At 50.0% G+C, this 25,468-nt stretch overlaps 1 protein-coding gene across 4 annotated transcripts in view; it reads left to right on the plus strand.

Moving 5' to 3' along the window:
• EHMT1 (euchromatic histone lysine methyltransferase 1) overlaps nt 1-25,468 on the plus strand; it is a 115,022-nt gene that overhangs the window by 16,921 nt on the left and 72,633 nt on the right. The window contains exons 1-2 of one of the 4 annotated variants that reach the window (XM_061479741.1): nt 3,832-3,921; nt 4,079-4,188. The exons of 1 other annotated variant lie outside the window; for it this stretch is intronic. The gene's annotated coding sequence lies outside the window, so the exon portion shown is untranslated. Of the gene's footprint in view, nt 1-3,831; nt 3,922-4,078; nt 4,189-22,552; nt 22,705-25,468 lie in introns of those variants that run through there. 2 more of the 4 variants (XM_061479742.1, XM_061479739.1) reach the window with 2 other exon arrangements.

The raw sequence follows: 25,468 nt of genomic DNA on the forward strand, positions 1-25,468 counted from the left end.
TGCTCTGCAGTGTGGTTTGTGGGATCCTGTCAGCTGGGTTGGCATTTTGTGGCTTTTCTGTAAAGGTGACAATGATACAATGTGATGTGCTGACGTGGGTTTCCTTCCACACTTCACCACGATGCTCCAGACAGTGTAAAAGCCACCTGTAGATGCTCTGTGGGTAAGAAGAAGAGAAATCCTTTTCAGATTTTGGGCTTACATTCCCACAGCTTCCTGCTGTCCCAGCCTCTGGTGAAAGGAAGAACAAAGTGCACTGTGTGTAGCTAGAGGTGAAAGCCTCAGTAAGCTCCTCCACAAGAAGTCTGACCCAGCAGGCAAGTACAGTCGAAGTAATTCACCTCACCTTCCCTTCCAGAACTCAGGTGTTGAAGACTGAGGACATGTAAGACATGTCCTCAGGCACCTGCATTTTGTGGCACATGGAGTGTGAAGAGTGGGTTCCAGGCCTGGGGCTGATCCTGCTTCCAGTGGGTCTCCCCTTTTGTGTAGATACTGGGCTCAAAATCTGTTTTCTTTTCAAGCTGGTGTGACTGGAGAGGCTCAGTCTGTGGGGTTTGGTCATCATTATACAAATACATTCCTTCCTGGGACCAGTGGTCATGTTCAATGAAGCAAGAAGTCTGTGCTCTCTTCTTTGTGAGCTGCTGGTAGTACATTCCCAAGTCATGCTGCCGCCTTCTCTTATCTATATGGGGTTGTTTAAACCTCTGGCAGCCTGCCTCGATGGGGTGGCATCTACGCTGTGTATGGTGGTGGAGCTGCCCCAAGCTCCATGAACCTGGGATGCTTCTGCAGCATGAGAGAAAGCTTCATGGTCTCCAAGGGTCTTGGACTTCCTGTGCTTGAGGAGCTTGTGCCCTTCTGTGCCCATGGTTAATGCCTGACATGGAGGATGCAGCATCCTATAGGTCTTCTTCCTCCTCTAGCAGCAGAGGCAGAATGATTTGTGCAGCACTATCTGTTCTGTTGGTACTTTTAGGCTGTTCCCATGACTTTTGTGAGAACCCATGGATAAACAGTGAAGGTACGAGAGTTTCAGGTTCTGCAGTAGAAACACAGAATGGTTTGTGTTGGAAGGGACCTTAAAGCTCATCCAGTCCCAACCCCCTGCCGCGGGCAGGGACACCTTCCACTAGAGCAGCTTGCTCCAAGCCCCTGTGTCCAACCTGGCCTTGAGCACTGCCAGGGATGGGGCAGCCACAGCTTCTCTGGGCACCCTGTGTCAGTGTCTAGTTCCAGTGTTCCAGCACTAGACAGAAGGCTGCATTCCAGCTGAGTGTTCTCCTGCAAATGATACAGGCAATTCTTAGCTCTTCTTGTACAAATGAGTCTTTAATGGGAGTCTGCACTGGGAGCATAAAATGCCTACACAAGCCTTCAGCAGAGCCTGATTTTTCTCTCTGTTGCACTGGATTTCACAGCATCACCTCTGGGTCGCAGTGAAATGTGCAGGAGGAGCCTTTGGCTCATCTACTTGGATCATATTGAGTCCATGAAAAAGCAAAGCAGTGCCTTTTTGGGGATGAGATGATTAACTGTATACCCAGAGTATATAGGTCACAGCAGGGACAGCAGAAAGGTGTCATCAGTTGGCTGTCACGGTGCAGTTAAACAGGCTTCCGTTGGCTATTCTGAGGGTCTCTGTGAACAGCAAAGTGGGTCCAAGCGAGCCAGGAATGGAGGTCATTTAGGGAAGGCTGTTCTGCTTCTTCCCTAAAAGTACCTGTTTGAAGGAGGAGGGCTTTGCTTCCTCCTCTCCCATCCTCCTCCTCCTGCTGCAATTTTCATCCTCCTGATGACAAATGAGGAGTGTCGGAGGTGGATCTCACCCCATCACACACCATCTCCTGCTCAGTAAAACAGCAGTACCCCACCACCCAGCTCTGCAGGAATCTCCCTGTGTCCTGGCTGCTTGCTCAGGCAGGTTGAAGGCTGGGGAGTTGTTAAATGATGATATTTTCAAATTGGAGAGCAGCTTTGATTTATTGACCTGCCGCCTCTCGGCATCGAGCTGTCTGGGCTGGCATCTGCAGATAAGAGGCTGTCGAGTAATTGCTTATTATTGACTGATTGCCAGCTTGGGCTGTTTGCTTGAAGAAGAATCAATAGCAGTCAATCTTCAAAGGCGAAGCTCTCCGGGAGTATGACTGGTGTCCAAATTGGGAATGACAGGTCAGGATAACTCCATATCTGCGATCCCAACTTCATGTTTAGGTGTAATCCTGCAACGGAGGAGGAAGTGCAGGACATGATCTTCCTGCGTCAAGGGTTTTTCACATGCTCTAAAGCCTGGGCTTTTCCTTTGCAGGACAGATCCCACCCTGGCTCCAAACCTTCCACCCAGGGCTTGGAGCAGCCTCAGCACCACCTGAGATCAGTGGGAGGCGAGGGGAGGATGACTGCAGGCATCATTCATTAGGTCCCAAAGGATAGAGCAGGGAGGGGTGGATGAACAGCCTGTGCTGTGACACATCCAAACCAACCAGTTTGGATGCTTTATAAATAAAACAAAGCGTCTATTTTAATGCATGGTTACAGAGATTTCCTTTCTGTGGGTGATTCTATTTAGGTGACAACAGAACAAAATATCCAGTGTCACCATAGGCTTTATCACTCCTTACGGAGCCTGTCGCTATGGTGAGCGTTCGTTTTCAAGAGCAGACATAGCCCTTAGTTAACACTCTCATGGCACGTTGCCTTTTTTTGTGGATTCACCAAAAAAAGGGGGAGCTTCCTGGCATCAAAGGTGTTCAAGACTTGGTGTGTTTAAAGAAGAGACGTTCAGGTGTTTGTGATGGCCGGGGTGAGCCCTGGTGCCTGGATGCGAGGAGCGATCTCAGCCCTTGGGCTGGAGCCTGCTCCAGTGTTCCCAGTGCTCGCTCCGGGGCTGCAGTCTGGTCTCCAAGAGTCCTGGGCTCAAGCAGGGCTTCAGACTTGAAACAAGAGCCTTTCGTGGGGGAGGGGGAGCTCGGGTCTCCATCAGCTACAAAGAGCAATTAAGCACCAGGACATAAAATAGATAAATGGGAAGGGGAAGGCAGAACCCTGGGAATGTGGGAAGAGGGAAATGGAAGAATCTGATTGGAAAGTATAAATATTTAGTGCTTCATTTTGGAGCTTTGCTTTCACCCTGGTTTTGGGGTGAGGGAGAAATCCCCCCAACAGAGCAGTTTAACTGCAGTGGTCCTGCAGGGAATGGACACGATTACTTGAACAGCCTTGTTCAGACGCTGGATCTGTTGTCTACAGCAAATCCTCATTTGCATGGGTCCTTAATCCGTGGAGTTAAACGTGTCCCTGGATCTGTTACCTCCTGTGGTACTGAGTTGGGAGCTAGGTTTTTAAAGCTATTCCTCTTCATTGGAATGTTTTCCCTCCCCTCCCCCCCTGCACCCCAAATGATCTTCCTGGTTTTTCCTTTAAAGCAAAGAGGAGCCAACGAGTGACACAAAAGAACAATCTGCCAGCGAGAAGCTGCTCTTTGTGCCTCCAGGGCCGGTGGGTGAAGTGTCCACCAGCCTGGCGAGGAAAGCCAAGCTCAGCCATTTCAAACGTGTGTCGCAGGGAAGCCACTGACCCCCCCTCTTCCTGAAAGGGCACATGAACGTGAAACCTTGAAACCTCGTTGGAGGTGGAGGCTTGGGCAAAGAGCCTTTCTGGAGCTCTAGGAAGGGCTGAGCCCTGGTTTTGGGGGGCTCTTTCACTTTGCCTCTCGTCCTGAAATGGCATTTCCTCGTGTCTGCAGCAGCCCTTCATTTCATGAAATGGATGCAACTGCTGCAGAAAGATCTCGCGTGAGCATGCTCACTGGAAGATTAATCCTTTAGAGGGAGTTGGAGAGTTAAGCTACTGTAATTTCTCTGCAGTTGGCTGCAGTAAACAACTGCTCTAAAGACACGAGGAAAAAAATTGACGGAGGTATATGGGATTAATGTACCTATCTTTTTGTGTTTCTCCTTGCAGGTTGAGGCTTTGATACAGGTTTTGTTTTCTCGGAAGCGCTGGGGTAGAGGGAGCTGTGTAATGATTTTATGGGTGACCTTCATGTTGTGGTTTCTTTTTTCTTTTCCTCCAGGCCAAAGTAATCCTATTTCCGTGCAAGGCCAGACTGGGGCTCGGGCTGACTTTCTAGAGCTGGGGTAGAGCACCAGGGTGGCTTCGTGTTGAGTGAAATGCTTGTACGAGGTGAGGCCTGCTGCACGTTGAGCTCTGTTGGCAGCAAGGGGCTGAGAACACCTTAGTCCTGTTTAGTTGTGATCAAAACCCACTGGGACTTGATCTCTCGATGCTTTTGTTGGGAAGAAAATGTGAAGGGATTAGCTTGGATTGCCTACAGAATAATAGTGCCTTGTTTTGATTTTGCTCCCCCTCCTCCCCATGCCTGAGGAGCTGCAAACCTGTGTCAGATGTGGGAAGGAGAATAATCGTTGAGATGTTTTGGCTTTGCTTGAAAGGACCATCGCTTCTCACGTGTTGAGGAGAGGAAAAGCCAGCGAGGTAAGTGTTGCAGGCGCACGGATTGCGTCAAGGTGAACCCGAGCTCCTTCCTTCCCAGTCCCTGCTTTGTGGGTGCATCCTGGAGGAAGGAAAAACCTCTGTTCCTTCCAAGGGACTGAACAGCATTTTATCTACTTGCCTCTGAAGGTGTGGGTGAAGGAGGAGGTGATTTACCACCTGCTTGGTGCTTTGGATGAGCTTCCATGTACTTAGAGTGGTAGAGAGCCAACCTGGGGCTGCCAGGACATGGAGCAAGAGTACACGGTGCTTTGCTTTGTCTCCAGCTGCTCAGCCAGTGCCGAGCTTGGGCTGGGAGAGGCAGTGCTCGCTAACCACAGCCTGCGTCCTTCCCTCTTAGAAACATCCAGCTAATCCTATGGGATGAGGAGGAAATGGAGGTGAACCATCAGCAGACCTTGCCTGGCTGGGGGGGGGGTGGGGAGTGGGGAGGGCATGGTGTGAGTGGTATGTACCTAAGTGGAATGAATCGCTCCTCTCGAGCTGGAGCTGTTGGAGATCGCTCCTAGCAGGTCTCCAGGACTGTGTCCCAGTGGAAGAAGGGCACACCCTTCCTCCTTCGAGCAGGGAATAGGAATAATAGTGCAGCTCTGCCTGCGCTGCTGAAAATTCCTGTGTTGCATGGCTGTGACAGCGGTCCTGGTGTTAAATTTATATCCAGTAGCATGTATTGGGAAGTGGCTCCATGTTTCCTTGGAGTGGTGCGAAGAAGGGAACAATAACTCCATCATTTTGCACGTCAGTGGCTCCCACTGGACCCATCCCATGGTGTCTGTCAGCTCACGTGTGATGGGGTGCTGCTGCTGGTGGGTGACTGCTGAAGGGCAGTGCTATAGACTTAGCTGAGCTCAAGGTACTGAGCATTGGAAGACAGTTTTACCACCCCAATGTTGAGGGTTTTCGCTTAGTCCCTCCTTTTCCCCTCCTTTCCAGAAGCTCTGGCTGGCACAGCTTGTCTATTCCCTGGATGGGTTTAGGGAACATTGGTGGCTGGGTGCGTAGGGGGAATAATTAGCTACCAAATGCAGAGATTGTTTCTTGCTGTTTCAGAATCATTGTAATTTCTATTGAGGGTGGGTTAATTACATATTCGTTTTGATGGGTGTAAGGAAAATGATAGAGATACAGCAATATGAATCCGTGCAGAGAGGGATGTTGTTTTCAGGATGCTGTTTTGGAAATCGTGGGAACAAAGACTTGTCTCTTGGAGGACCGTGGCTGTCGGGATTCAGCTTCTCAGTGGTGGAGGAGTGTTTTCTGTGTCATATTTTTATCTTACACCAGTGATGTATCAGTCACCATGACAAGGGGGGGTCAGTTTGGAGGAGAGCGATCACATTCTGGTTGCATTTGGTTGAAGGGTTGGGAAATAGTTCTCAGAAAAGCAAAGGTGAAAGCAAGAAAGTTGGGTCTTAAAATACTTGATCAAGATGTAGCACAAATACATCTTGAACCTGAAGTAGGTGGGGAGCTGCTTTAGCAGTGCAGGACCCAGAGGCCCCAGACCTGGTCCATGTGCTGGAAAAGGGGCTTGTCCCCAGGTCCCATAGGGCAGGGCATCACTGTTGATAACTTTTGCAGTGTGCGACTTCCGGAAGCTTGGGGATGTCATCTCAGTCTTTCCCAGCAACCTCACTGGGAAAGGGAATCAAGTTCATCTCTACAATAGATTTGGATCAGCTTTAAACTTTTTCCTTTGGTCTCCAATACCAGGACAGGCATCTCTGGCACTAGAAAATGGGGAGAGGCTCAATGAAAGGACAGAGGTGACTCTGGTTCTTTAGTGTCCTGCCTTTTGTCTCAAAGCTAGAGAGTAAAGCCCTCCTCCTCTTCTTATTTTAGAGTAAAATGGGGTGAATGAGCTATTTTCAGTGGCTGAGGAGAGCCCTTAGCATGGAGCACCACGCTCTGGTCTTGCCATGCCTTTGGTGTCCTCCAGATTGGAGCATCCAGCTCCTCTCCAGCAAGCCTGGAATTGAGGAGTCTGAGAGGAAAAAGTAACTACAACCAGATTTCATTTCTGTTTGGTTTAAGGTCTGTGGATGTGCTCATGGGCTCTGTGAATGACAGCTCTGGGACAGCTCTGCATGTCCCTGGTGAATGCCCCATCCCTGGCAATGTTCAAGGCCAGGTTGGACACAGGGGCTTGAAGCAAGCTGCTCTAGTAGAAGGGGTCCCTGCCAGTGGCAGGGGTTGGAACTGGATGAGCTTTAATGTCCCTTCAACACAAACCAGGCTGGGATTCTATGTTGGTTCCTCTGCTTGGGCAGCTCACAGCTCACCGGTGTGGGTGCAGGCTCTGCTGTGAGCCCCAGCAGCCAAGGGCACAGAGCTTGACTGCGGCTGCTGGGAGCTGTTTTCTGCAGAGAACAGGGGGATCAGTGGTGGAGGAAGCAGCCAGTGCTGTGGCTGGAGTCATCTGGGGAGAGCAGAGGTGGATCCCACCCAAAACCGTGACCTTGGGTGTCAAACTCATCTCTCCGTGTGGATGGGGCTGTGTGGACTGCGGTGCATGTGGGGAATGCAGCGCTGGGGACTTGTGTGCCTTGGTGGAGGTGGGTGACTTGGACTTTCCAGGAGGATTCACTGCCTGAATTTGCAGGCTCCAGTCTTTACATTTAGATTCAGATTTAGATTTACATTTACATTTAGATGTATGGCCAGTTCTGTCTCTTTCTCCATCAGTGCAACTTTGTTCAGGGGAGGAACTGAAACCTGCTTTTGGGACTTGCTCACCTCTGGTACTGCAGCAGCCAAGGACTGTGTTCAAAACAGAAAGAACAAACTGGAACTGAATCTTGCAGGTGCATCTAAAGAACCCTTCTGCAGGCCTGGCAGCCACAGGGAGGAGAAAGTCACTGTGCTGGGGAATACACTGCATCAAAGTCCCAGGCTTTACCGATCAAATGATGACTGCTTCAAAGCCTGGTGTCTTTGCTTCTCTCCCTTCTAACTGCCTCAGCCAACCTGTAGTCAATTGGCAATGACTTTAAACCCAGCCATTACGGTAGGAGCCTTGTAATTACTTGCTGTGATGAGTCCTCATTCTGCTGTAAGCAGGGTTTTCTGTAACACACAGTGTTCCTCCACCTTCGTGCTTCCACGAGGCTCTCTTGAAAGAAAGGTTTTATCTCTGGCTCTCCTGTCTGCCTGGACACTTTGAAATCCAGCCCATGGCAGCATCTCAGCTTCTTCCTTAATGCTCTCAACTGCCTTCTTGCTGCTGCAGCCTTGCCTTTTGCCCTTTTGTGGTACCCTCCTGTTGTTCTGAGCTTTCCCTATGCTTGTAGGGTGAAGCCAGGAAGGGCTTTCAGCATCTCCTGTGCTCCTGGGAAGGCATTGGAGCATCCTGAAAGCAGCAGGTAGCAAAGGGGACTCCCTACCCCCCATCTCCCTGAGGATTACTGAGTGAACTTCCAGGCACAGGGGAAGGAGCTGCATTTTTTAACCTGGCTGTGAAGTCAATAGAATAACCACATTCCACATTATTCCACAGCATTCCACAACGGCTTCAACCTGAGAGAGGGGAGATTGAGATTAGACATTTAAGAAGCTCTTCCCTGTGAGGGTGCTGAGGTGCTGGCACAGGGTGCCCAGAGAAGCTGTGGCTGCCCCATCCCTGGCAGTGTTCAAGGCCAGCTTGGACACAGGGGCTTGGAGCAAGCTGCTCTAGTGGAAGGTGTCCCTGCCTGTGGCAGGGGTTGGAGCTGGAGGAGTTTTAAGGTCCCTTCCAACACAAACCAGGCTGGGATTTCTATGGTGGATGAGGCATACTGCATTGATCAGTGTATAGGACATACATTTGGGTTTCTGAGTTTTAGAGAAGCAACACAGTGTGTTAGGTTCTGCTTGGAAAAACAGGGTCTGTGAAGAAAGGGAAGATGGAAGAGAAATCCTGCTTTAAAGACCTGCATCTGCCTGTGCTGAAAGATGGCATTAAACAGAGCAGGAAGAGAACAGGAATGCAGGAGCCGGTGCTGTGAGCATGGCAGAGGAGGAGGAGAGGACGGGAGGTGGTGAGGAGCCTTGGTGGCTCCTTAAAACAAGGGGAGGGGAGGAAGGAAAGAAGAGGAAATGAACTGCAGGTGATTCTTCAAGCATCATCTACCCCGTGACCTACTTGCTGCCGCAGTGATTTACAGCTCCAGAAGCAAAGAGAAGGAATGGCTGCTCCCTGTGGAAAGGGTACAGGTGCTGAAGGGAACAGAAGGAATGGCCATTCCCTGTGGGAAGGGTACAGGTGCTGAAGGGAACAGAAGGAATGGCCATTCCCTGTGGGAAGGGTACAGGTGCTGAAGGGAACACAAGGAATGGCTGTTCCCTGTGGGAAGGGCAGGAGTGCTGGAACATGTGGGAGCTCTTCCTGGTGGCACTGTCTCCAGCTGCAGTGATGTGGCTGCACCCAGAATCCACAGAACCACTGCTTGAGATAGCAAAGGGAGCATCTCGAGTCACACATTTCCCTCTGTTCCTCACAGGGAACAGTGCTGGGTTCAGGCACCAGCCTTGGAGCTGATTTAAGGATATGGCTCCTTGATGCACAAGCGAGCTCCTTCCCCAGGAGGGGTGCAGGGCACTATGTGACTGGCCTGTCTGGGGACATGGATCACTGGGACATGATGGGAACAGCAGAAAATATTCATCCCAAGCCTCCTTAACAATCCACTGCAACCCAGGAGTCTGTGTTCTGCTTTTGCTCCTTCCAGAGCCCGCGCTAACCTGATCATTCTTAATCTCATCTTATTTTCCAGATCATCAGTTTGATTCCTCGGTACTGTTACAGCCCTTAGTGTTCCCGGGAATCTGTGCCTCCATCAGTTCATTGTCCCTGTTTCTTCTTTGAGGCTGTAGCAACCTTGAACCACAGTTTCCTGCTATTTATATAACTCACACTGCTTATTAGAAGAGTCCTTCAGAAAGAGATACCCCCCGATTTGCTCAGTAAATAACAGCTTCATCTCTTTGCTAATACAAACTGAAAGGTTCCTTTTCCTCTTGTTCACTTCTCCCTCTGGGAGAAGTTAGGTTTGGGGTTTGGGAGTTAAATGCCTTGCCTTTAACTTAATTCAGATTTGTAGCTGTTATGTGCAAGTCATAGTGTATCTGATGCTCCTTTAACCATGTTAATCATGATGCTGAGCATCAAGTGCTACAGGCTGGCATTGATTAGACAGCTCCTCTCTTTTGCATTCATCAGCAAGCATTAGCATATAACCTTTCTTGGCTTGTTTTGAAACTGGTTCTAGTATCTTCCACAGTGCTTGAAATCCAGATAAACTCATTAGCCTCAAAGGACTTAGTGTGGATTTATGGGGGGCAGAGATTTGGAGGGGAAGGGGAACCTAAAAGGCAGTGACCTGCTGTGGTCAGTGCCTAGTGCTGGGGCTGTGCTCACTCCCAGGACATCTTTTCCACTTGGACTAAGGCTGCTTCGGATGTAGTTCTGTACAAAATGGGATCGGGAAGCAGCTTTTGTATCTTTTCTGGAGGTGTTCTAAGTTTCTATATTAGATATATTAAAACTAAGTGGCTCTGGGAGTGTCTGAAGTGACAGCCTGAAGTGACGTGCAGGGAGTTGTTTGGGAGTTAGCAGCCCAAGGTTATTTAACTCCAGAACTTCTGCACTTCCCTTGCAAACGCCATCCAAGAACATCTTCCCTTTGGAAAGCAAAATGAAAAGAAGTCCTTTGTTTTTCACAAGTTGTCAACTGTGCTCTTGTCTAAGCTGATTATTTTATTTATTCCAATAATCTCTTCCAGAATAAAGGAAAACGAATTGTCCTCCTAGTTCTGTAATGATTTGCCCTTCAGACAGTTGCCAGGCAAAGTGCTTAAATCTGAAATGAAAAGATGGTGAATGTTTAAAATCATTGAGCTACTGTAGGGGCATGTTTGTGTTTAATCGGGTGGTACTGAAGGAGTCCTGGAGTGCTGTTTGCTCTGTGTCCGGCAGGATTAGGAGGGTTTGTTGGGATATTTTTGCTCTGCAGTATGAAAATGGGGTCAAGCCTGCTGTGGTAGATAGTGCAAGTCTGCTCTAGGATTTTGCTGGCAATATGGGCTGCCTGCAATGGAAGCCCTCAAGTGATTTAGCATTAGTGAGGAGAGTTGTCCTTGGGTATTTGCTGGGAAGGAATATAAGTGCTTGGGGATGTGGTTGCTCTGCTCTGGTGAGACCCCACTTGCAGCACTGTGTGCAGTTCTGGTGTCACCAGCATAAGAAGGACATGGAGCTGTTGGAGCAAGTCTGGAGGAGGCCATGAGGATGATCAGGGGCTGGAGCAGCTCCTGTATGAAGACAGGCTCAGAACACTGGGGCTGTTCAGCCTGGAGAAGAGAAGCTGTGTGGAGACCTCAGAGCAGCTTCCAGTGTCTGAAGAGGGCTGCAAGGATGCTGGAGAGGGACTCTTCATTAGGGACTGCAATGATAGGACAACGGTTAACGGGGTCAGACTGGAACAGGGGAGACTGAGATGAGCTCTTAGGCAGAAGCTCTTCCCTGTGAGGGTGCTGAGGCGCTGGCACAGGGTGCCCAGAGAAGCTGTGGCTGCCCCATCCCTGGCAGTGTTCAAGGCCAGGTTGGACACAGGGGCTTGGAGCAAGCTGCTCTAGTGGAAGGTGTCCCTGCCTGTGGCAGGGGTTGGAGTTGGGGGAGCTTTAAGGTCCCTTCCAATCCAAACCATTGTATGAAGGGCAAGGGCTTCCTTACAGGTATGATGGAACAAATTCTTCCCTCCAAGAGTTTTTCACTGACACTCATCTGGCTCTTTATTTTAAACTTTGCCTGGCTAAAAACCAGTTACCTGATTAATCTGGGAAAACATGGGAATGCTTCCTTAAAAGGCTCAAAAGTTACCTGATTAATTTGGGAAGATGCTGGGATGCTTCCTAAAAAGGCTCCAAAGTGATGTAATATTCAGTGATGAATCTCAGAGCTAAATTAGAGCTTTGTGGGTGCGTTGGTTGAGGAAGGGAGTTTCATATTTTATCAGCTAACACATTTATTCTCTATAGCAGGCTGCACACTCCAGCTCCTGAATGCCGGGCACGCTGGTGAAGCTGGGGTGGGAGCAGTGGCACAGCTCCAGAGCTGCAGCGGTGCTGGGGAGTGGTGATCCTGTCCTCCACCCCGCTTTCCAGTTTCATTCCAGCAAGCTTTGAGAAATAGAAACCTGGAGCTAGGGATGGCCCTGCTTCCAATGGGGAATTACACTGAGGGTTTGTGAAGAGAGAAAGCACAATGTTAAAGCAAGTCTTGTGCAGTGAATGGGGTTTGCTGCCCATCACTGCAGGTGAGACATTGAGGGCCTGGAGCAGGGCCAGAGAAGGGCAGCGGAGCTGGTGCAGGGCCTGGAGCACAAGTGTGATGGGGAAGGGCTGAGGGACCTGGGGGGTTCAGTGTGGAGAAGAGAAGGCTCAGGGGGGACCTGATGGTCCCTACAAGTGCCTGACAGGAGGATGGAGCCAGGAGGGGCTGGGCTCTGCTCCCAAGGAACAAGGGATGGGACAAGAGGAAACGGCCTCAAGCTGCCCCAGGGCAGGTTTAGATGGAGCTGAGGAACAATTCCTTGCCCAGAGGGTGCTCAGGCATTGGAACAGGCTGCCCAGGGCAGGGCTGCAGTCACCGTCCCTGCAAGTGTTCACACAGCGTGGAGACGAGGCCTCAGTGTCATGGGTTAGTGGTGGCCTTGGCAGTGCTGGCAACGGTTGGACTGGATGAGCTGAAAGGGCTTTTCCAACCTGGTTGATTCTGTGATTCCATGATTCATGTCCCTGTAAGTGTTGCTCATCCAGGCGTAGGGCAGCAGAGGTGGAGCTCATTTCCACTGTATTCAGCAAAAAGGTGCTGGCACCAGACCTGAATGTGGCCCTGGCTCGTTCCTCTTCTCGTAGCATTATCAGAGGTGCTGGTGAAAGTTTCAGGCTGTGTTTCAACACAGGAAACCACATGGCAATAAATTCCTCATATTTGACGGATGATTCCCTCTCCCCTTCTGTCGAATTGCTCCAAAGGGGCAGTGTAATCCATCATGGATGAGAGAAGGGTGGGAGTTAATTCATTTTCATGATCTGTCTGTAGCACTCGGTCTGCTAATAGTGATTTGTCTTACTTGGCTGCTGCAGGAATCCCATCAGAGACCCACTGGGAGAAGGCTCGGCACAAGGACCCATGGCCCCATGGTACTGCCATGAGTGGAGGAGCGCATGTGACCTTCTGTTGCATTTGTACCTGCCCCATCCCTGGCAGTGCTCAAGGCCAGGTTGGACACAGGGGCTTGGTGCAAGCTGCTCTAGTGGAAGGTGTCCCTGCCCGTGGCAGGGGTTGGAGCTGGAGGAGCTTTAAGGTCCCTTCTAACACAAATTGTTCAATGTTTCTATGATTTCCAGCCCGAGTTTTGTGCTGCCATCTCAAGCAAAAGGACAGTGGAAGTAGATTAATATCACCCAACTCCAGGGACTGCAGTAGTGGTTCATGGCCCACATGTCCCTTAGCACAGGGGAGGGAGGGAGGCTCTCCTGGTTAGAGCGAGTGCAGGGAATGTAAAGCAGGTGTGTGAATATCCTCCCCAGGTCTCACCTGCTCTGCTGGGCACACACAGTCCTTTGCTGTTAAACACCTTAACCCTGGCAGGGGAATTCATTAGCATCAGTCTCGACAGGCTTCGTTCTGCCAAAGATTGATTTAGATTTGCTCTCCCTCCTCAGAGAGAGGTCCCAGGGGGGTGTAGGTGTAGGCAGCAGCATAAACCCACCCGGGTTTGTTCCTTCTGTACCTGGTAGGCATTGCTGTGCCTTGCTGTGGGTGCACTTGGCTTGTCGTGCACAGCATGGAAGAAGTTGCCTCAGACAGAGAACACGCCACTGGCCACCCCCTCTGCTGAAAGTCGCTCTTGGTTGTGTATTTTAGGCTCAGTCTCTTCACTCGCAGATGGAGCTGTATTTCCAGCACGTACAAACCCCTACAGCCCATGGCACTAGGTGAAAATAGTCTTTCATTTACAGCAGTTATGGTCCTGATCCGTAGGCAGCGTGCGCTGCGTGTGCATGGCGTGGAGGGAGAAGCCTGCATTGATCAGTCACGCAGCCTTGCGTAAAGCAGCTCCGTGCTCGCTGGCGTGGCTGCCAGGAGGTCTTGAAATGGCAAAGGTTGTGAAAGCGGGGCAGGGAACCTCAGAGGATGGAAGCTGAGTAAGAGAAGGAGGCTGCCCCTTCCTGAGGCACAGCGGAGGCTGGACAGTGGGCGTTAATGGTGATAGCTTATGAGGCATCTTTGTGCTCGAGGCATTTCGTGTGCTAGGCACTGACCTATAGGCCTGTCTCAAATGGGAGCAGTTTTACAGATGGAGCCTTTGCTGCTGATCTGTTGATGGCTCTTGGCAGGACTATGGTTGCTCGCTGGGGGCTGTCACTAGTCCTGTCAGACAATAGTGCTTTTGAAAATACATAGGTTGTTTTTAGTCTCTGCCACCATACTGCTAATCTTGTCCTTTTGTCTCCTGTTCCCAAGGGAGGTTTTGCCCTTCCTGGATCTCATCCTCATCCCTTTTTGGAAAAACAAATCCCGAGTTGCTGATGAAATCAGCTGTCTGATGCGCAGCAGCATCTGTGGTGGTGCAGGGAGGGAAGGAACTGGTGCCCTGCCAGAACAGCAGTGGAATGAACATTGTGCCTGGGCTAAGGGCACTCAGTCTGCCTTCCATTGCATCCCCCATCTAGCTCAAGTAGGAGAAGTTTATCATATTGGAGTCCTCAAGAGTATCTTCTCCTGCTCTTGTGGTTAGGTTGGGGTGAGGCCAGAGGAGGCCATGGAGATGCTGCGAGGGCTGGAGCAGCTCTGCTCTGGAGCCAGGCTGAGAGAGCTGGGCTGGGGCAGCCTGGAGAAGAGAAGGCTCCTGAAGGGGAGACCTGAGAGCAGCTCCAGTGCCTAAAGGGGCTGCAGGAAAGCTGGAGAGGGGCTTGGGACAAGGGATGTAGGGACAGGCCAAGGGGAATGGCTTTAACCTGCCCGAGGGGAGACTGAGATGAGCTCTTAGGCAGAAGCTCTTCCCTGTGAGGGTGCTGAGGCGCTGGCACAGGGTGCCCAGCGAAGCTGTGGCTGCCCCATCCCTGGCAGTGTTCAAGGCCAGGTTGGACACAGGGGCTTGGAGCAAGCTGCTCTAGTGGAAGGTGTCCCTGCCTGTGGCAGGGGTTGGAGCTGGAGGAGTTTTAAGGTCCCTTCCAGCACAAACCAGGCTGGGATTCCGTGATTCTGTATACTCAGATAAATTAATATATATATACATATATATATATATAAAATATATAAAATATGTATAATATATGTGTAAGTATATATTACTCCAGGTTTCTCTCCAATGAATCAATGTGTCTCTTCAGACAGCAGCTCCATGCAAATTTATGTGTCCATTATTCACTGCAGCGTACAGGGCCACTACTGAGCTGTCACTCAGACCTCAGCAGTTTCAGTTTTATCCAGGTTTTTGAAAGTGATGCCTCCCCTTCCTCCCTACCCCAGACCAATTTAATAGTGAAGGCTCATGCTCAGCGCTCTGACCTTGTAGGTGCACAGAGGCAACCACAGAGGCGAAAAAGCCACAGCTTCTCTGGGCACCCTGTGCCAGCGCCTCAGCACCCTCACAGGGAAGAGCTTCTGCCTTAGATCTAACCTGAACTTCCCCTGTTTCAGTTTGAACCCATCAGCCCTTGTCCTGTCACTCCAGTCCCTGATGAAGAGTCCCTCTCAAGCATCCTTGTAGCTCCCTTCAGACACTGGAAGCTGCTCTGAGGTCTGTGTGCAGCTCCTCTTCTCCAGGCTGAACAGCCCCAACTTTCTTATAGATGTGAATATATTTTTACACCTGAGATTGACTGAAGCAACTTTCCTCTTAGGAAGTCACCACTGTCTTCTGAAGCAGGTGGAAGAGTTGCTGTGACTGAGGTGATGGTTATTGGGCCTTTCTAGAGCTCACAGCAATACAGGAGGAATGGATGAGTTAGATTTGGGGGAAAACCCACCACAACAAACCCCCTCAAATGGTAATAATCTTTATCCCATTTCAGATCTTCCATGTCCCCCACTTCCAAATGTGCTTGGGAAGGAGTTACAAGCGCTTGTTGGCATAGAAACTACAGACCGAGGGTGAAGCATGCAAATGTAAGAGGAGCCCTTCTGCCTCAGCAACATGAGTGAGGCTCTGCAGAGCTGGCTAAAATCTTCTGGGAGGCAAAGAGAATTGCCCAGATGTTGCTCAGATTTTGACAGCGTTGAATATTTAGGTTTTCAATTCCACTTACGTCCAAAAAAGCTTCAGTGCTGGGAATGCAGGTCCAGCACCAAAGGGGCTTCTTTTCTTCTGCAAGAACTTGGAGTCCAAAAATATTGCTAAAATCTGGCGCCGAGTTGTGCCAAATCCTCATTAAAACATGTGGATATTTCTGTGGTTTAATCTGTTAGAAATGCAGTCGGGATCCAGTTATGTTAAATTAAGCAACAATATTGGCCTTGGATGTTGTTTGAAACATTAAAGGTGGCAGTCGGAACAGCAAGCAGAATGTTTGCACATTTTAATTGCTCCGTGAGTTCTTTTTCTAAATTTTATTCCAAGGAATGATCAAGAGAGCTTTAAAATGGTCTGGATTTGCCTCCTTCCCCCTGCCAGGCTCGGGGAGCAACGCAGCATCCCGGCTGCTTGCTTTCCCTTGCAGTGGGATGGAGCTGTGGCAATGGTGTGCTGGGAGGACGTTGCTCCCTTTGAGCACACTCATCGTCACCTCCCATGGTGCAGAGCACATGGATGTGCTGTTTTAGCCCTCCTCAAATCCTTGATGGGAATCTAAAAGCCAGCACGGCCAAACAGGTCTGATAAGGAATGGCTGAGGGACCTGGGGGGGTTCAGTCTGGAGAAGAGAGGGCTCAGGGGGGACCTGATCGCTGCCTACAAGTGCCTGACAGGAGGATGGAGCCAGGAGGGGCTGGGCTCTGCTCCCAAGGAACAAGGGATGGGACAAGAGGAAACGGCCTCAAGCTGCCCCAGGACAGGTTTAGATGGAGCTGAGGAACAATTCCTGCCCCAGAGGGTGCTCAGGCATTGGAACAGGCTGCCCAGGGCAGGGCTGCAGTCACCGTCCCTGCAAGTGTTCACACAGCGTGGAGACGAGGCCTCAGTGCCATGGGTTAGTGGTGGCCTTGGCAGTGCTGGGAATGGTTGGACTGGATGAGCTTAAAGGGCTTCTCCACCCTGGTTGATTCTATGACTCTATGCATCACGCCAGCCTGGCCTTCAGAGGCTTTTACTGTTGATCCCCCACTCCATTGGGATGGACAAAATGCCTCTGAACTGGCTGAGCCGCACGCAGCAGCTTTACCCTGCGCCGGTGGCTCCAGCAGCATGGAGCCTGTGTGCTGAGGGTGCTGCTCCCGCTGCACCTCTCCCACCCCATAGGTAAGGCCTTGGCCTGCAGCTGCGCTTTGCCTTGATGAGCATTTATTTATTATGGTTTCATTTCCCCCCTCCCAGTTGTTAAATTCCTCGTGCTAAGGCAGGGGCCCCTTTCCTTCTGCTTTAAATGCGGCTGTGCCGAGGAAGGGCTTCATGTTATGCATGCTGGAGCGGGTGGCAAAGGGGCTTGCGGTGCCTTGGGACACATTCATAATATAGAGCATGTCAAAAATATCCCTCCTGTGTGGGTTTATAATGGGGCGTGGGGGCTCTTTGCTTTTAAATTTGACACACTGCAAAAGCAGCTCTGTTTTGGTGCCTCGTTCGTGGTTTAAGGGTAAAAATGAGGGTGGTTGGGTATTTTAGCAGCCCTTTGTTTTGGGGCTGTTGTGGTTGCGTGGCAGCTTGTGTTAATATGAGCACCTCCCTGGGAAGTGACATGGAGCAGGCTTGTGGTGCCAGTACCTGTGTGTGACTTGAGAGCATTCCGGCGTCCCTGTTGTCAGATGTAAAAATGGCAGTGTGCAAGGTTGGTGGGCTCCAAATTCAGCCATGCTTTACTTTTTTCCTCTTTACAAGAAAGCACAGATTTTCTGTGGAGTAGTTTGGGTTTTTTAGAAAGGAAACCTCTACATCTTCAATGCGTTTTCCTTTATTATTTTAATTGAGAGAATAGCTACATGGTGATAAATGAGGATTGTTAATGATCTGTGATGGAAGAAAGCCAGTGACAGTGCAAGGCATAATGGGGTGGAGGTTATTGCTGTAAATGTCCTCTGCAAAAGCAAGTGGGTGAGCTGGGCAGGGGAGCAAAGGTCCAGGGCCAGGGAGGAACCAGCCTCAACCCTTCTTCTGACTGGTGTTTGTGGCTGGAAACTTAAGACATTGAGGTGCTGGAGTGGGTCCAGAGAAGGGCAACAGAGCTGGTGACGGGCCTGGAGCATCTTTAGTGGTAGCCTTGGCAGTGCTGAGGAACGGCTGGACTTGATGAGCGTAAAGGTCCTTTCCAACCTGGTTGACTCTGATTTCAAGGAGTCCTGTTCATATCCACTGGGGCTGTTTGGAGGATGAGTGTCAGGAGCAAGCCCGGTCCTTGCGGCTCCTGGGTGCTTTGGCAGGGCAGAGCTGCAGCTCCCACATCAGTGTTGGTCTGTTATGGGAGCTGAAAGCACCGAGGAGGCAGGGAAAGGGCTAAGTGATGTCTGAGAGGTGCTGCAGCCGCTCTTCACTGGACTCACCCATTGGGGAAGGGTCATCCCACAGACTGAAACCAGAGTGCCGCGGTGATGCTGTGCAACACTCGTTGTGTCTTAGCTGTATATTGTTAGCTGCTGAGTAGCAGGGACTCCTGGAAATCCCTCTTGGAGGGCCAGATCCTGTCTGGCTGCTTTTCCTTGGCTTGTGCATGGAAGCAGTGCTGAAATTCAGTTCCCCAAGTGCAGCAGGAGCTGTTAATCAGAGGCACGCAGGAAGGAGCTGTCTTGGTGCGATCTCTTGAAGTCGGTGACAGGGATGATCCAGCCACTAATCAGTTTCATGTGAACCTCCAGAGCTTGCAGCTACCAAGCACATGTCATACAAAGCTGCTCAAGCACAGGAAGCTGACTTGGGCAGCACTTGACGTGGTTTCATTGAAGCCCAACAGTGATCAAGACCAGCATTCGGGTTCCTCTTGCAAAAGAAGAATACTGAGATTTAGTTCTTTTTCCTACTGCCTGTGAGTTTTATTTTGTGTCTTTCTGGTATTACCAAACCAGGGCCAGGCACTTCTGCTTCTCTTTTCTCTGGGTAACACTGCATGAGGAGAAGCTTTCAAAGGTCCATGATGCTTTTGATGGAGTTCTGGGCTCTTCAGTACAAGACAGACAAGGAGCTGCTGGAGAGGGTCCAGTGGAGGCCACAAGGATGCTCAGGGGTCTGGAGCATCTCTGATGAGGAGGGATTACAGGAGCTGCGCCTGGTTAGTCTGGAGAAGAGCAGCCAGAGAGGGGATCCCATCCATGTATCTCAAAGGTGGGTGCCAGCAGGATGGTGCCAGACTCTTTCCAGTGATGCCTAGTGAGAGGATGAGGAACAATGGCCATAAACTAAAACTGATCAGATTTTAGCATTTTCTATTTTTTTTTCTAGTGTTTTGCTATATTTTGAATCCTTCAGTTTAAAATGTTAACAAAATTAAGTTCTATGCCTCCTTGTGAGGCAAGTAAGTGGAAATTATCATACCCACTTACTATTATCATAGAATCATAGAAAGGTTTGGGCTGGAAAGGACCTTAAGACAATCTGGTTCCAACCCCTGCCACGGGCAGGGACACCTTCCACTAGAGCAGCTTGCTCCAAGCCCCTGTGTCCAACCTGGCCTTGAACACTGCCAGGGATGGGGCAGCCACAGCTTCTCTGGAACCTCTGCAAGCTCTGAACCTCATTGCAGTATCTGGTACGTCGGAGTCCAAGACCTGATTCCAGAAGTGTGAAGCATTCAGGGTTCACATCAGCTTTAGCACTGGCTCTAGCAATGACTGGGATTCTCCAGTGGCAGGGAATCGCAAGGCTTTGTCCTTCATGTGGAGGAAGGAGGCTTTTCTTGCTCCTGTCAGCTTCTGTTCATGCAGCTCCCTTGGCTTTTTCTAATGCAGTGATGCTAATAGGAACAAGAGAAGGTTTGGGTCTGCTCCCTTGGATCTGAAGTTGGTCTTCTGAAGTAGAGACTATAACACAGCCCCAGCCCAGTCGTGGTGGGAAATGAACTGTGCATGAGTACACCATGTTGAAGGAGCCACGATTTCATTTACTGTTCTCATGTGTGTCCATTTTATGCCATATTCTTCCCTGTGAGGGTGCTGAGGCGCTGGCACAGGGTGCCCAGAGAAGCTGTGGCTGCCCCATCCCTGGCAGTGTTCAAGGCCAGGTTGGACACAGGGGCTTGGAGCAAGCTGCTCTAGGGGAAGGTGTCCCTGCCCGTGGCAGGGGTTGGAGCTGGAGGAGCTTTAAGGTCTTTTCCACCCAAACTGTTCTTTGATTTATATCTGACAGAGTTTGAAAGGTGCTGAGCTCTTGTAATCCCTGATGAAGGCTCTGGAGTGGGGAGGCTCTGCCTGCCCCTGCAGAGAGGCCATGGATAACTCAGCTCTGACACTTGCTGCCCTCGCTCCTTTTCCTTGCCCTCTCAGAGAGGTTGTGTGTCATCACCGTAGGATTTACTGCTTCCAGCGTGATGTGAACAGCTCCTGGGAGAAGAGTTACAGTTACATTGAGAGGCTGCTTCCCACTAAGCCCTAACGCATGCCCTCGGTGGGAAGAAGTTGGGATTCCAACAGGCAGAACCTATCTAGAGGTTGTTATTGCTTCTTTTGCATTAAGCTGGTGTTACCTCTGCAATCTGCGTTGGAAGCAGATGTGTTTTGAGCTGCACCAGGGCACCTTTTGGAGTGATGTGGTAGGAGCAATACAGGATCTCCCCTTTAGATTGTTCCTCCACTGGAACCAGTGTACCTAGTCTCGGGTAAGCAAATGACTCTTGCTTTGCTGCTTTTTCCCTGCCTGTCCCCAAGGAAACACTATAAATGCCTCAAGTGTGTATCTACTGAGGGAAAAAGGGGTTTTTAAACAGTGATGAACTGTGCTGTTTTCCCTTAGTGCAGCAAGCCCAATTGTTCCTTAGTGAAATACATTAATAATTCTCTTACCCACCTTCTTGGGAAGTGAATCTGCTTTAATTCCTTTGTATCAGCAAGAGCTGCAGGTATGGATGGCTTCCTTGCATTAAAAAAAAAAAAAAGGAAGAAGGCAATGCTTGCAAGTGGGTCTTTGTTTCCAAGGAAACAAATTTGACATGCTTGAGCTGTGCTAGATGCAAACACTCCAGATCCAGCAGACATGCCTCAGGATTGTATGGTCTGAGTAGTATTTTAAACCACCTCCGATTTAAAGGCAAGGGAGAGGATGAGAACAGAGTTTATCAGCAGGGTTTACCAATCTGTGCTTGATGAAGGCACCGTGTGGTATCTCAGAGTTGCCTGATGTGGTGTGGGGAGAAGAGCATCCTGTGCTGATAATGGGGTCCCTAAACAACATCCCTGCTGCAGGGCCTGGGGCTTGGGGAGATGCTCCAGCACACAGAGAGCTCCGAGGGGAGCTGAGCACATGTTCCCTGAGCCAAATGACTCTCATTTACCCTGGGTCCCTTTGTGCTCCAAAAATGCTTTAGTAAAATGCAGCTCACCAGTGCCTGATGCTGAAGGGCTGCTGGGTGTTGGGAAGCCAAATGTGATCAGTACCCCAAATAATCTGCTTATAAGCTGTGGGTTGATGTGGGCTGAATTCATCAGGCAGGAGATGGGAGAACAGCAGGCTGAGCTGTGTGCATGGTGCATCTGACATGAGTATGCTGTGGGCTGATGGGAGTCTGGACTTTTGCTTGGCTTACTGCACTGCACAGAAAGGCTTCTGGCGGTTTTGTGATTACCTTGGAAGCTTGGCGCAGGGAAAGAGCTGGGATTCGGCCTTCATGCGTCACCCTGATATGTTCATAACTGCTGTGTTGATCAAGTCGCTTCATTCAGTTCATCTCTTCATCTTCCTTGGAAGAATTCAAATGTGAGCATTGAAGCAGACACCGTCCACCCATTATCCATGTGTGCATGGGAAATGAGCATCCACAAAGTAATGGATTTGAACATGGAGAGGTTTTTATGGCCTGGGCCTGACATGAGGAATAGGGTATGCATTAAACCTTCCTTGGGATTAAACAACCAGGTTTTGCCTTGGCCTGCAAAGCTTTACTTCTGCATCAACTATCTTTGCTTTCTGCAGTAGTTCTGTGAGCTGGTAGGGATGTGCTGGGGTGGTACAAAGGAAATATAGGGAAGTACAGGGTTTTAAGGAACAGTCACATTCTGTGTGCGGATCACTCACAGTGAAAAAGCCCGGTGGACATCAGCATTGTTGTTGTTTGGGAAACTGGAAAAGGCAAAAATCCTCTATTAATTCCTCTTTGAAACAGTCTTACTGCATTGAGGAGGTGAGTAGTGATGGAGTAGTGACAAACCTCTCTTACAATGCAGCTCCTTAGGAAAACAAGGCATGAAGTGTGTTGTACTTGAGCCTCTTTTCCCCTCTTTCATACTGCTTTTTCACTTGGAGGTGGAGTTAAAATAACCTTCAAGGTGATGGAGGGTAGAGTAGGGTAGGTTTAGCTTTAAGATGGAAGGGAGCACTATTTGCATTGTGAGCTGAAAGGCTCAGTTGAAGCCCATTGGGGGGGGGGGGGGGTGGGGGGTAGAAAATAATATTAATGGCATTTCATGAAAATATTGCAACGTGTGGAAGGCCCAGAGTGACAAATGTCTGCTCTGAGTGGCACTGGGAATGCTCCCTTTTCTTTGCACAAGGCTTGCCTTGAGACAGGCTTTTCCTGGCTTTTGTTCTAACCCGAGATGCTCGCTGCCTAAAAATGCCTGTGATCCCTGCAGCAAGAGCTTCACCTCCTTGACAGAGGATGGGGATGGGAGGGTTGGCCGGATCGGGATGAATCCCGCACCTTTCTGGTTTTTTGCTTCTTGCTAATGACACTTCCTTCTGCTTACATTTCATTAAAGCTCTGAAATGGCTGGAGATCAGCCCGTACTGAGCATGCTCCGGGGTGGAGGCTGCACCCATGGAGTGAGATGGATTTGTGGCTGGAGGAGTGATAGGCCTGGAGTCAGGATCTGGAAGGACCCAGCAGCTCCCCGCAGCCGGGACCGAGGTAGGGCAAACTCAAGCCGACTCGGGGGAACGTGGAGACCGGAGGAAGTAAAACCAGTTGGAATTGATTCAAAAGCAGCATAGTTAACCACTGACACGAGATGGCTTCAAACCGCTTCCTGCGGCTCAGCGGGGAGGGCTTGTAAACCACTGACCTTTACTGGCTGGGGAACCTATGGAAAGAACAGCCCTGTCTACTGTTGGGGAGGTGACATACAGTGACAGCAGGCAGGGCTGGCAGCGAGGGACTGCCCGGAGCTGCCTTCATGTTGGGAGGCATGTGATCGCCTCTCCGTCGTGGGCTGCGCGCTCGGGCACTAATTGTTATTAATGGGAAGCCTTGCAGGGCATGGACCTGCGCCGCGGTTCCAGCCCAGAGCTGTGACTGTGGGAGGGTGAAAGAATGTCACACGCAAACTCCCTTTTTTGGGCTTATTTTGCATTCCAAGGATTGCAGGCAAACCTTGCCACACCAGGTCCTCCAAACTGGCAAGGCGAGCCGGGAATAGGGATGGGTTTATTCCTTTGGCTGGGGCATCCTGTGTGCTTCTTGCAGGGGTTTCGCATGTTGGGCTGGGGGGAAGGAAAAGGGGGTCCTGTGGGGTGGGCTGTTGGATTCCACCTGTAGTTGCCAGCTTTTCCCAAGGACTGTGTACACGCCAGCAGGTATGTGCTGCGTGAGCCGATTGACTCGTTGTACAAGCAAGCGGCATGGGGAAGTGCCAATAAAACATTTACATTGGCTCTCAAGGTTTGGATGAGTGAGGTGCAGGGAAGATCTGGCTTCGTGTGGAGCAGGGGGGAGACGTTGGCTGTGAGGCTCGGCCCTCGCAGACCCTGTCTCCTATGGGAGGTGTGTTCCTGGGTGTCCACCCTGGCCTGTAAGTACCGGTAAGGCAAGAGGTTTGCTGTGCTTAGGGCACTGTGAATACTCTGCTATTATGAAGTTATTGTGTTTAACTTTATTAACAGGAATCTCTGCTCATGGTCTATCTGTAGCCTGTGTATCAGCTCTTCCTTCAGGGCACCTCTGGCTGCTTCTCAGTGCAGTTCAGGGGCGACTGGTAAAGAGAAAACATGGATTGATATTTTATTGCTGTGCCCCAGGTGCCGGTCTCACACAGTTGGGTCAATCTGCATGAGGAGTCACTTCCCTACCTCTAGTAACTTGCCTGTTTATTGCCTGGTTCTGTGTTTCTTGTGTACTCGGTGTTTCCTGAGCCTGTTTCCTACGGCAGCCCTGCACTCACTGGTGACCAGTTTGCTTACTGGTGTGGCTTTTACGGTCCCTGCACAAAAGGCTGCCGGAGCCCCAGCTCACTGGTCATGCAGAACTTCTCTTACCCATTAATGGATGCTGGCTTATTTAGGGTTGGATGAATGCACAAAGGAGAGTGTTTATGTAAAAGAAATGGCATTGTAATTGTACATGGAAAGGATCAGGGTTGGATTTTCTCTGGCTCAGATGGGAGCTGCATTTATGGCTTTGCAGAATGGATCCTGGTGGCTTTTTCTCCTTGTGTGCCTCTGGTGTTGAGGTGATCTCAGCCCCAAGTTTTCATCTATGATCTGGTTCTCTTGATGAAGAGATTTGACTTAAACGGTTTCAGATGCTGGAAAACCACTGGTGTGATTATTTCCTATTGTGCTGTGTGAAAGGTGTAAGGTAGCCTTAAAGACCCACTGCCACCTTATGGCAGTTGCTGAAAAGCAGCCTCTTTAGAGCCCATTCTGTACACACTTCATGCTCGCTTTATTTCTCTTAACTGGTGCTGTTTGCATGAAGGCAGGAGCTTTGTTTTTAAAGAGTTCCTTTGCTCCTTCTGTTCCTTGAAGAAATTGCATAACGTCAGCAGAATTCCTTGTAGAGCCATCCACTGCGGTGCTTCATAGGTGAATCCATGTCTGGGGAGAGATACACCATGGAGCATTGATTCTCCTCCAGTGAAGAGCTTGCTTGTTTTCACGTGAATGCCCTAATCCTTAAAACCAAGAAGGTGTGAGGTCAAGGAGCAGGGACACATTGAACATGTGAGGCTCCTTGGCAGGATCTCCAGCATTCCCATTGCAGCAGGAGCAGGATCGGATGGGAGCAGAAGACTGGGAACAAGCAGGATGGTTCTGTGCTGAGCTGGGTCTGATTCCCACCCCATCCACTGTCCCCAGACTCAAACAGGAAGACATTTCTCTGTGGAGCAAACAGTGAGGGTGGTTAAAGGGATGAGCCTGCTCCTCTTTCCGAGATGGAATGCTGTGTTAGTACAGTAGAAGCTCTTGATATGTGATAACTGACTGAAGGGGAGCAATGGTGTTTTCAGATTTCCAAAATAGAAGGAGCTGTGGTTACTGAAAGTTAAAGCTGAAGGAGTTTCTAATTGGGAACTGTTAGGAATACAGTATGTTCTAAATTACAGCTGTCTGGCCAATATGCTTCTAAATAAAGTGCTAGGATTGCCCTGTAAATGAAATACTCAATGCATATTCCTATCAAAACATAGCAACATCTCCCAGGGAGCTCTCATCCCAGGGTCTGTTGCAACAGTCTCTCTTTCTTTCTTTTCTCCATTTTTTCCCCTTCCTCCTGGTGTGTGCCATGTACTCAGTGCAGCCTCCCAGGGAACACTGCATGTTTCCTATTAAGTCAAAGCAGTTTTCAACTTTGCTGGGGAGAGGAGGGGGAGGAAGGCTTGGAAACTTAAAGGGAAAAAAGCCGGGTTTGAAAGGTGGCGAAAGCTGTCAGTCCAAGTGTGCGTTGGTGACTGCCT

This window comes from Pezoporus flaviventris, unplaced genomic scaffold, assembly GCF_033815535.1.
Source record: "Pezoporus flaviventris isolate CSIRO_AGI_PZ_B2104156 unplaced genomic scaffold, CSIRO_AGI_Pfla_v1 ptg000154l, whole genome shotgun sequence".
Classification (NCBI taxonomy): Eukaryota; Metazoa; Chordata; class Aves; order Psittaciformes; family Psittacidae; genus Pezoporus; species Pezoporus flaviventris.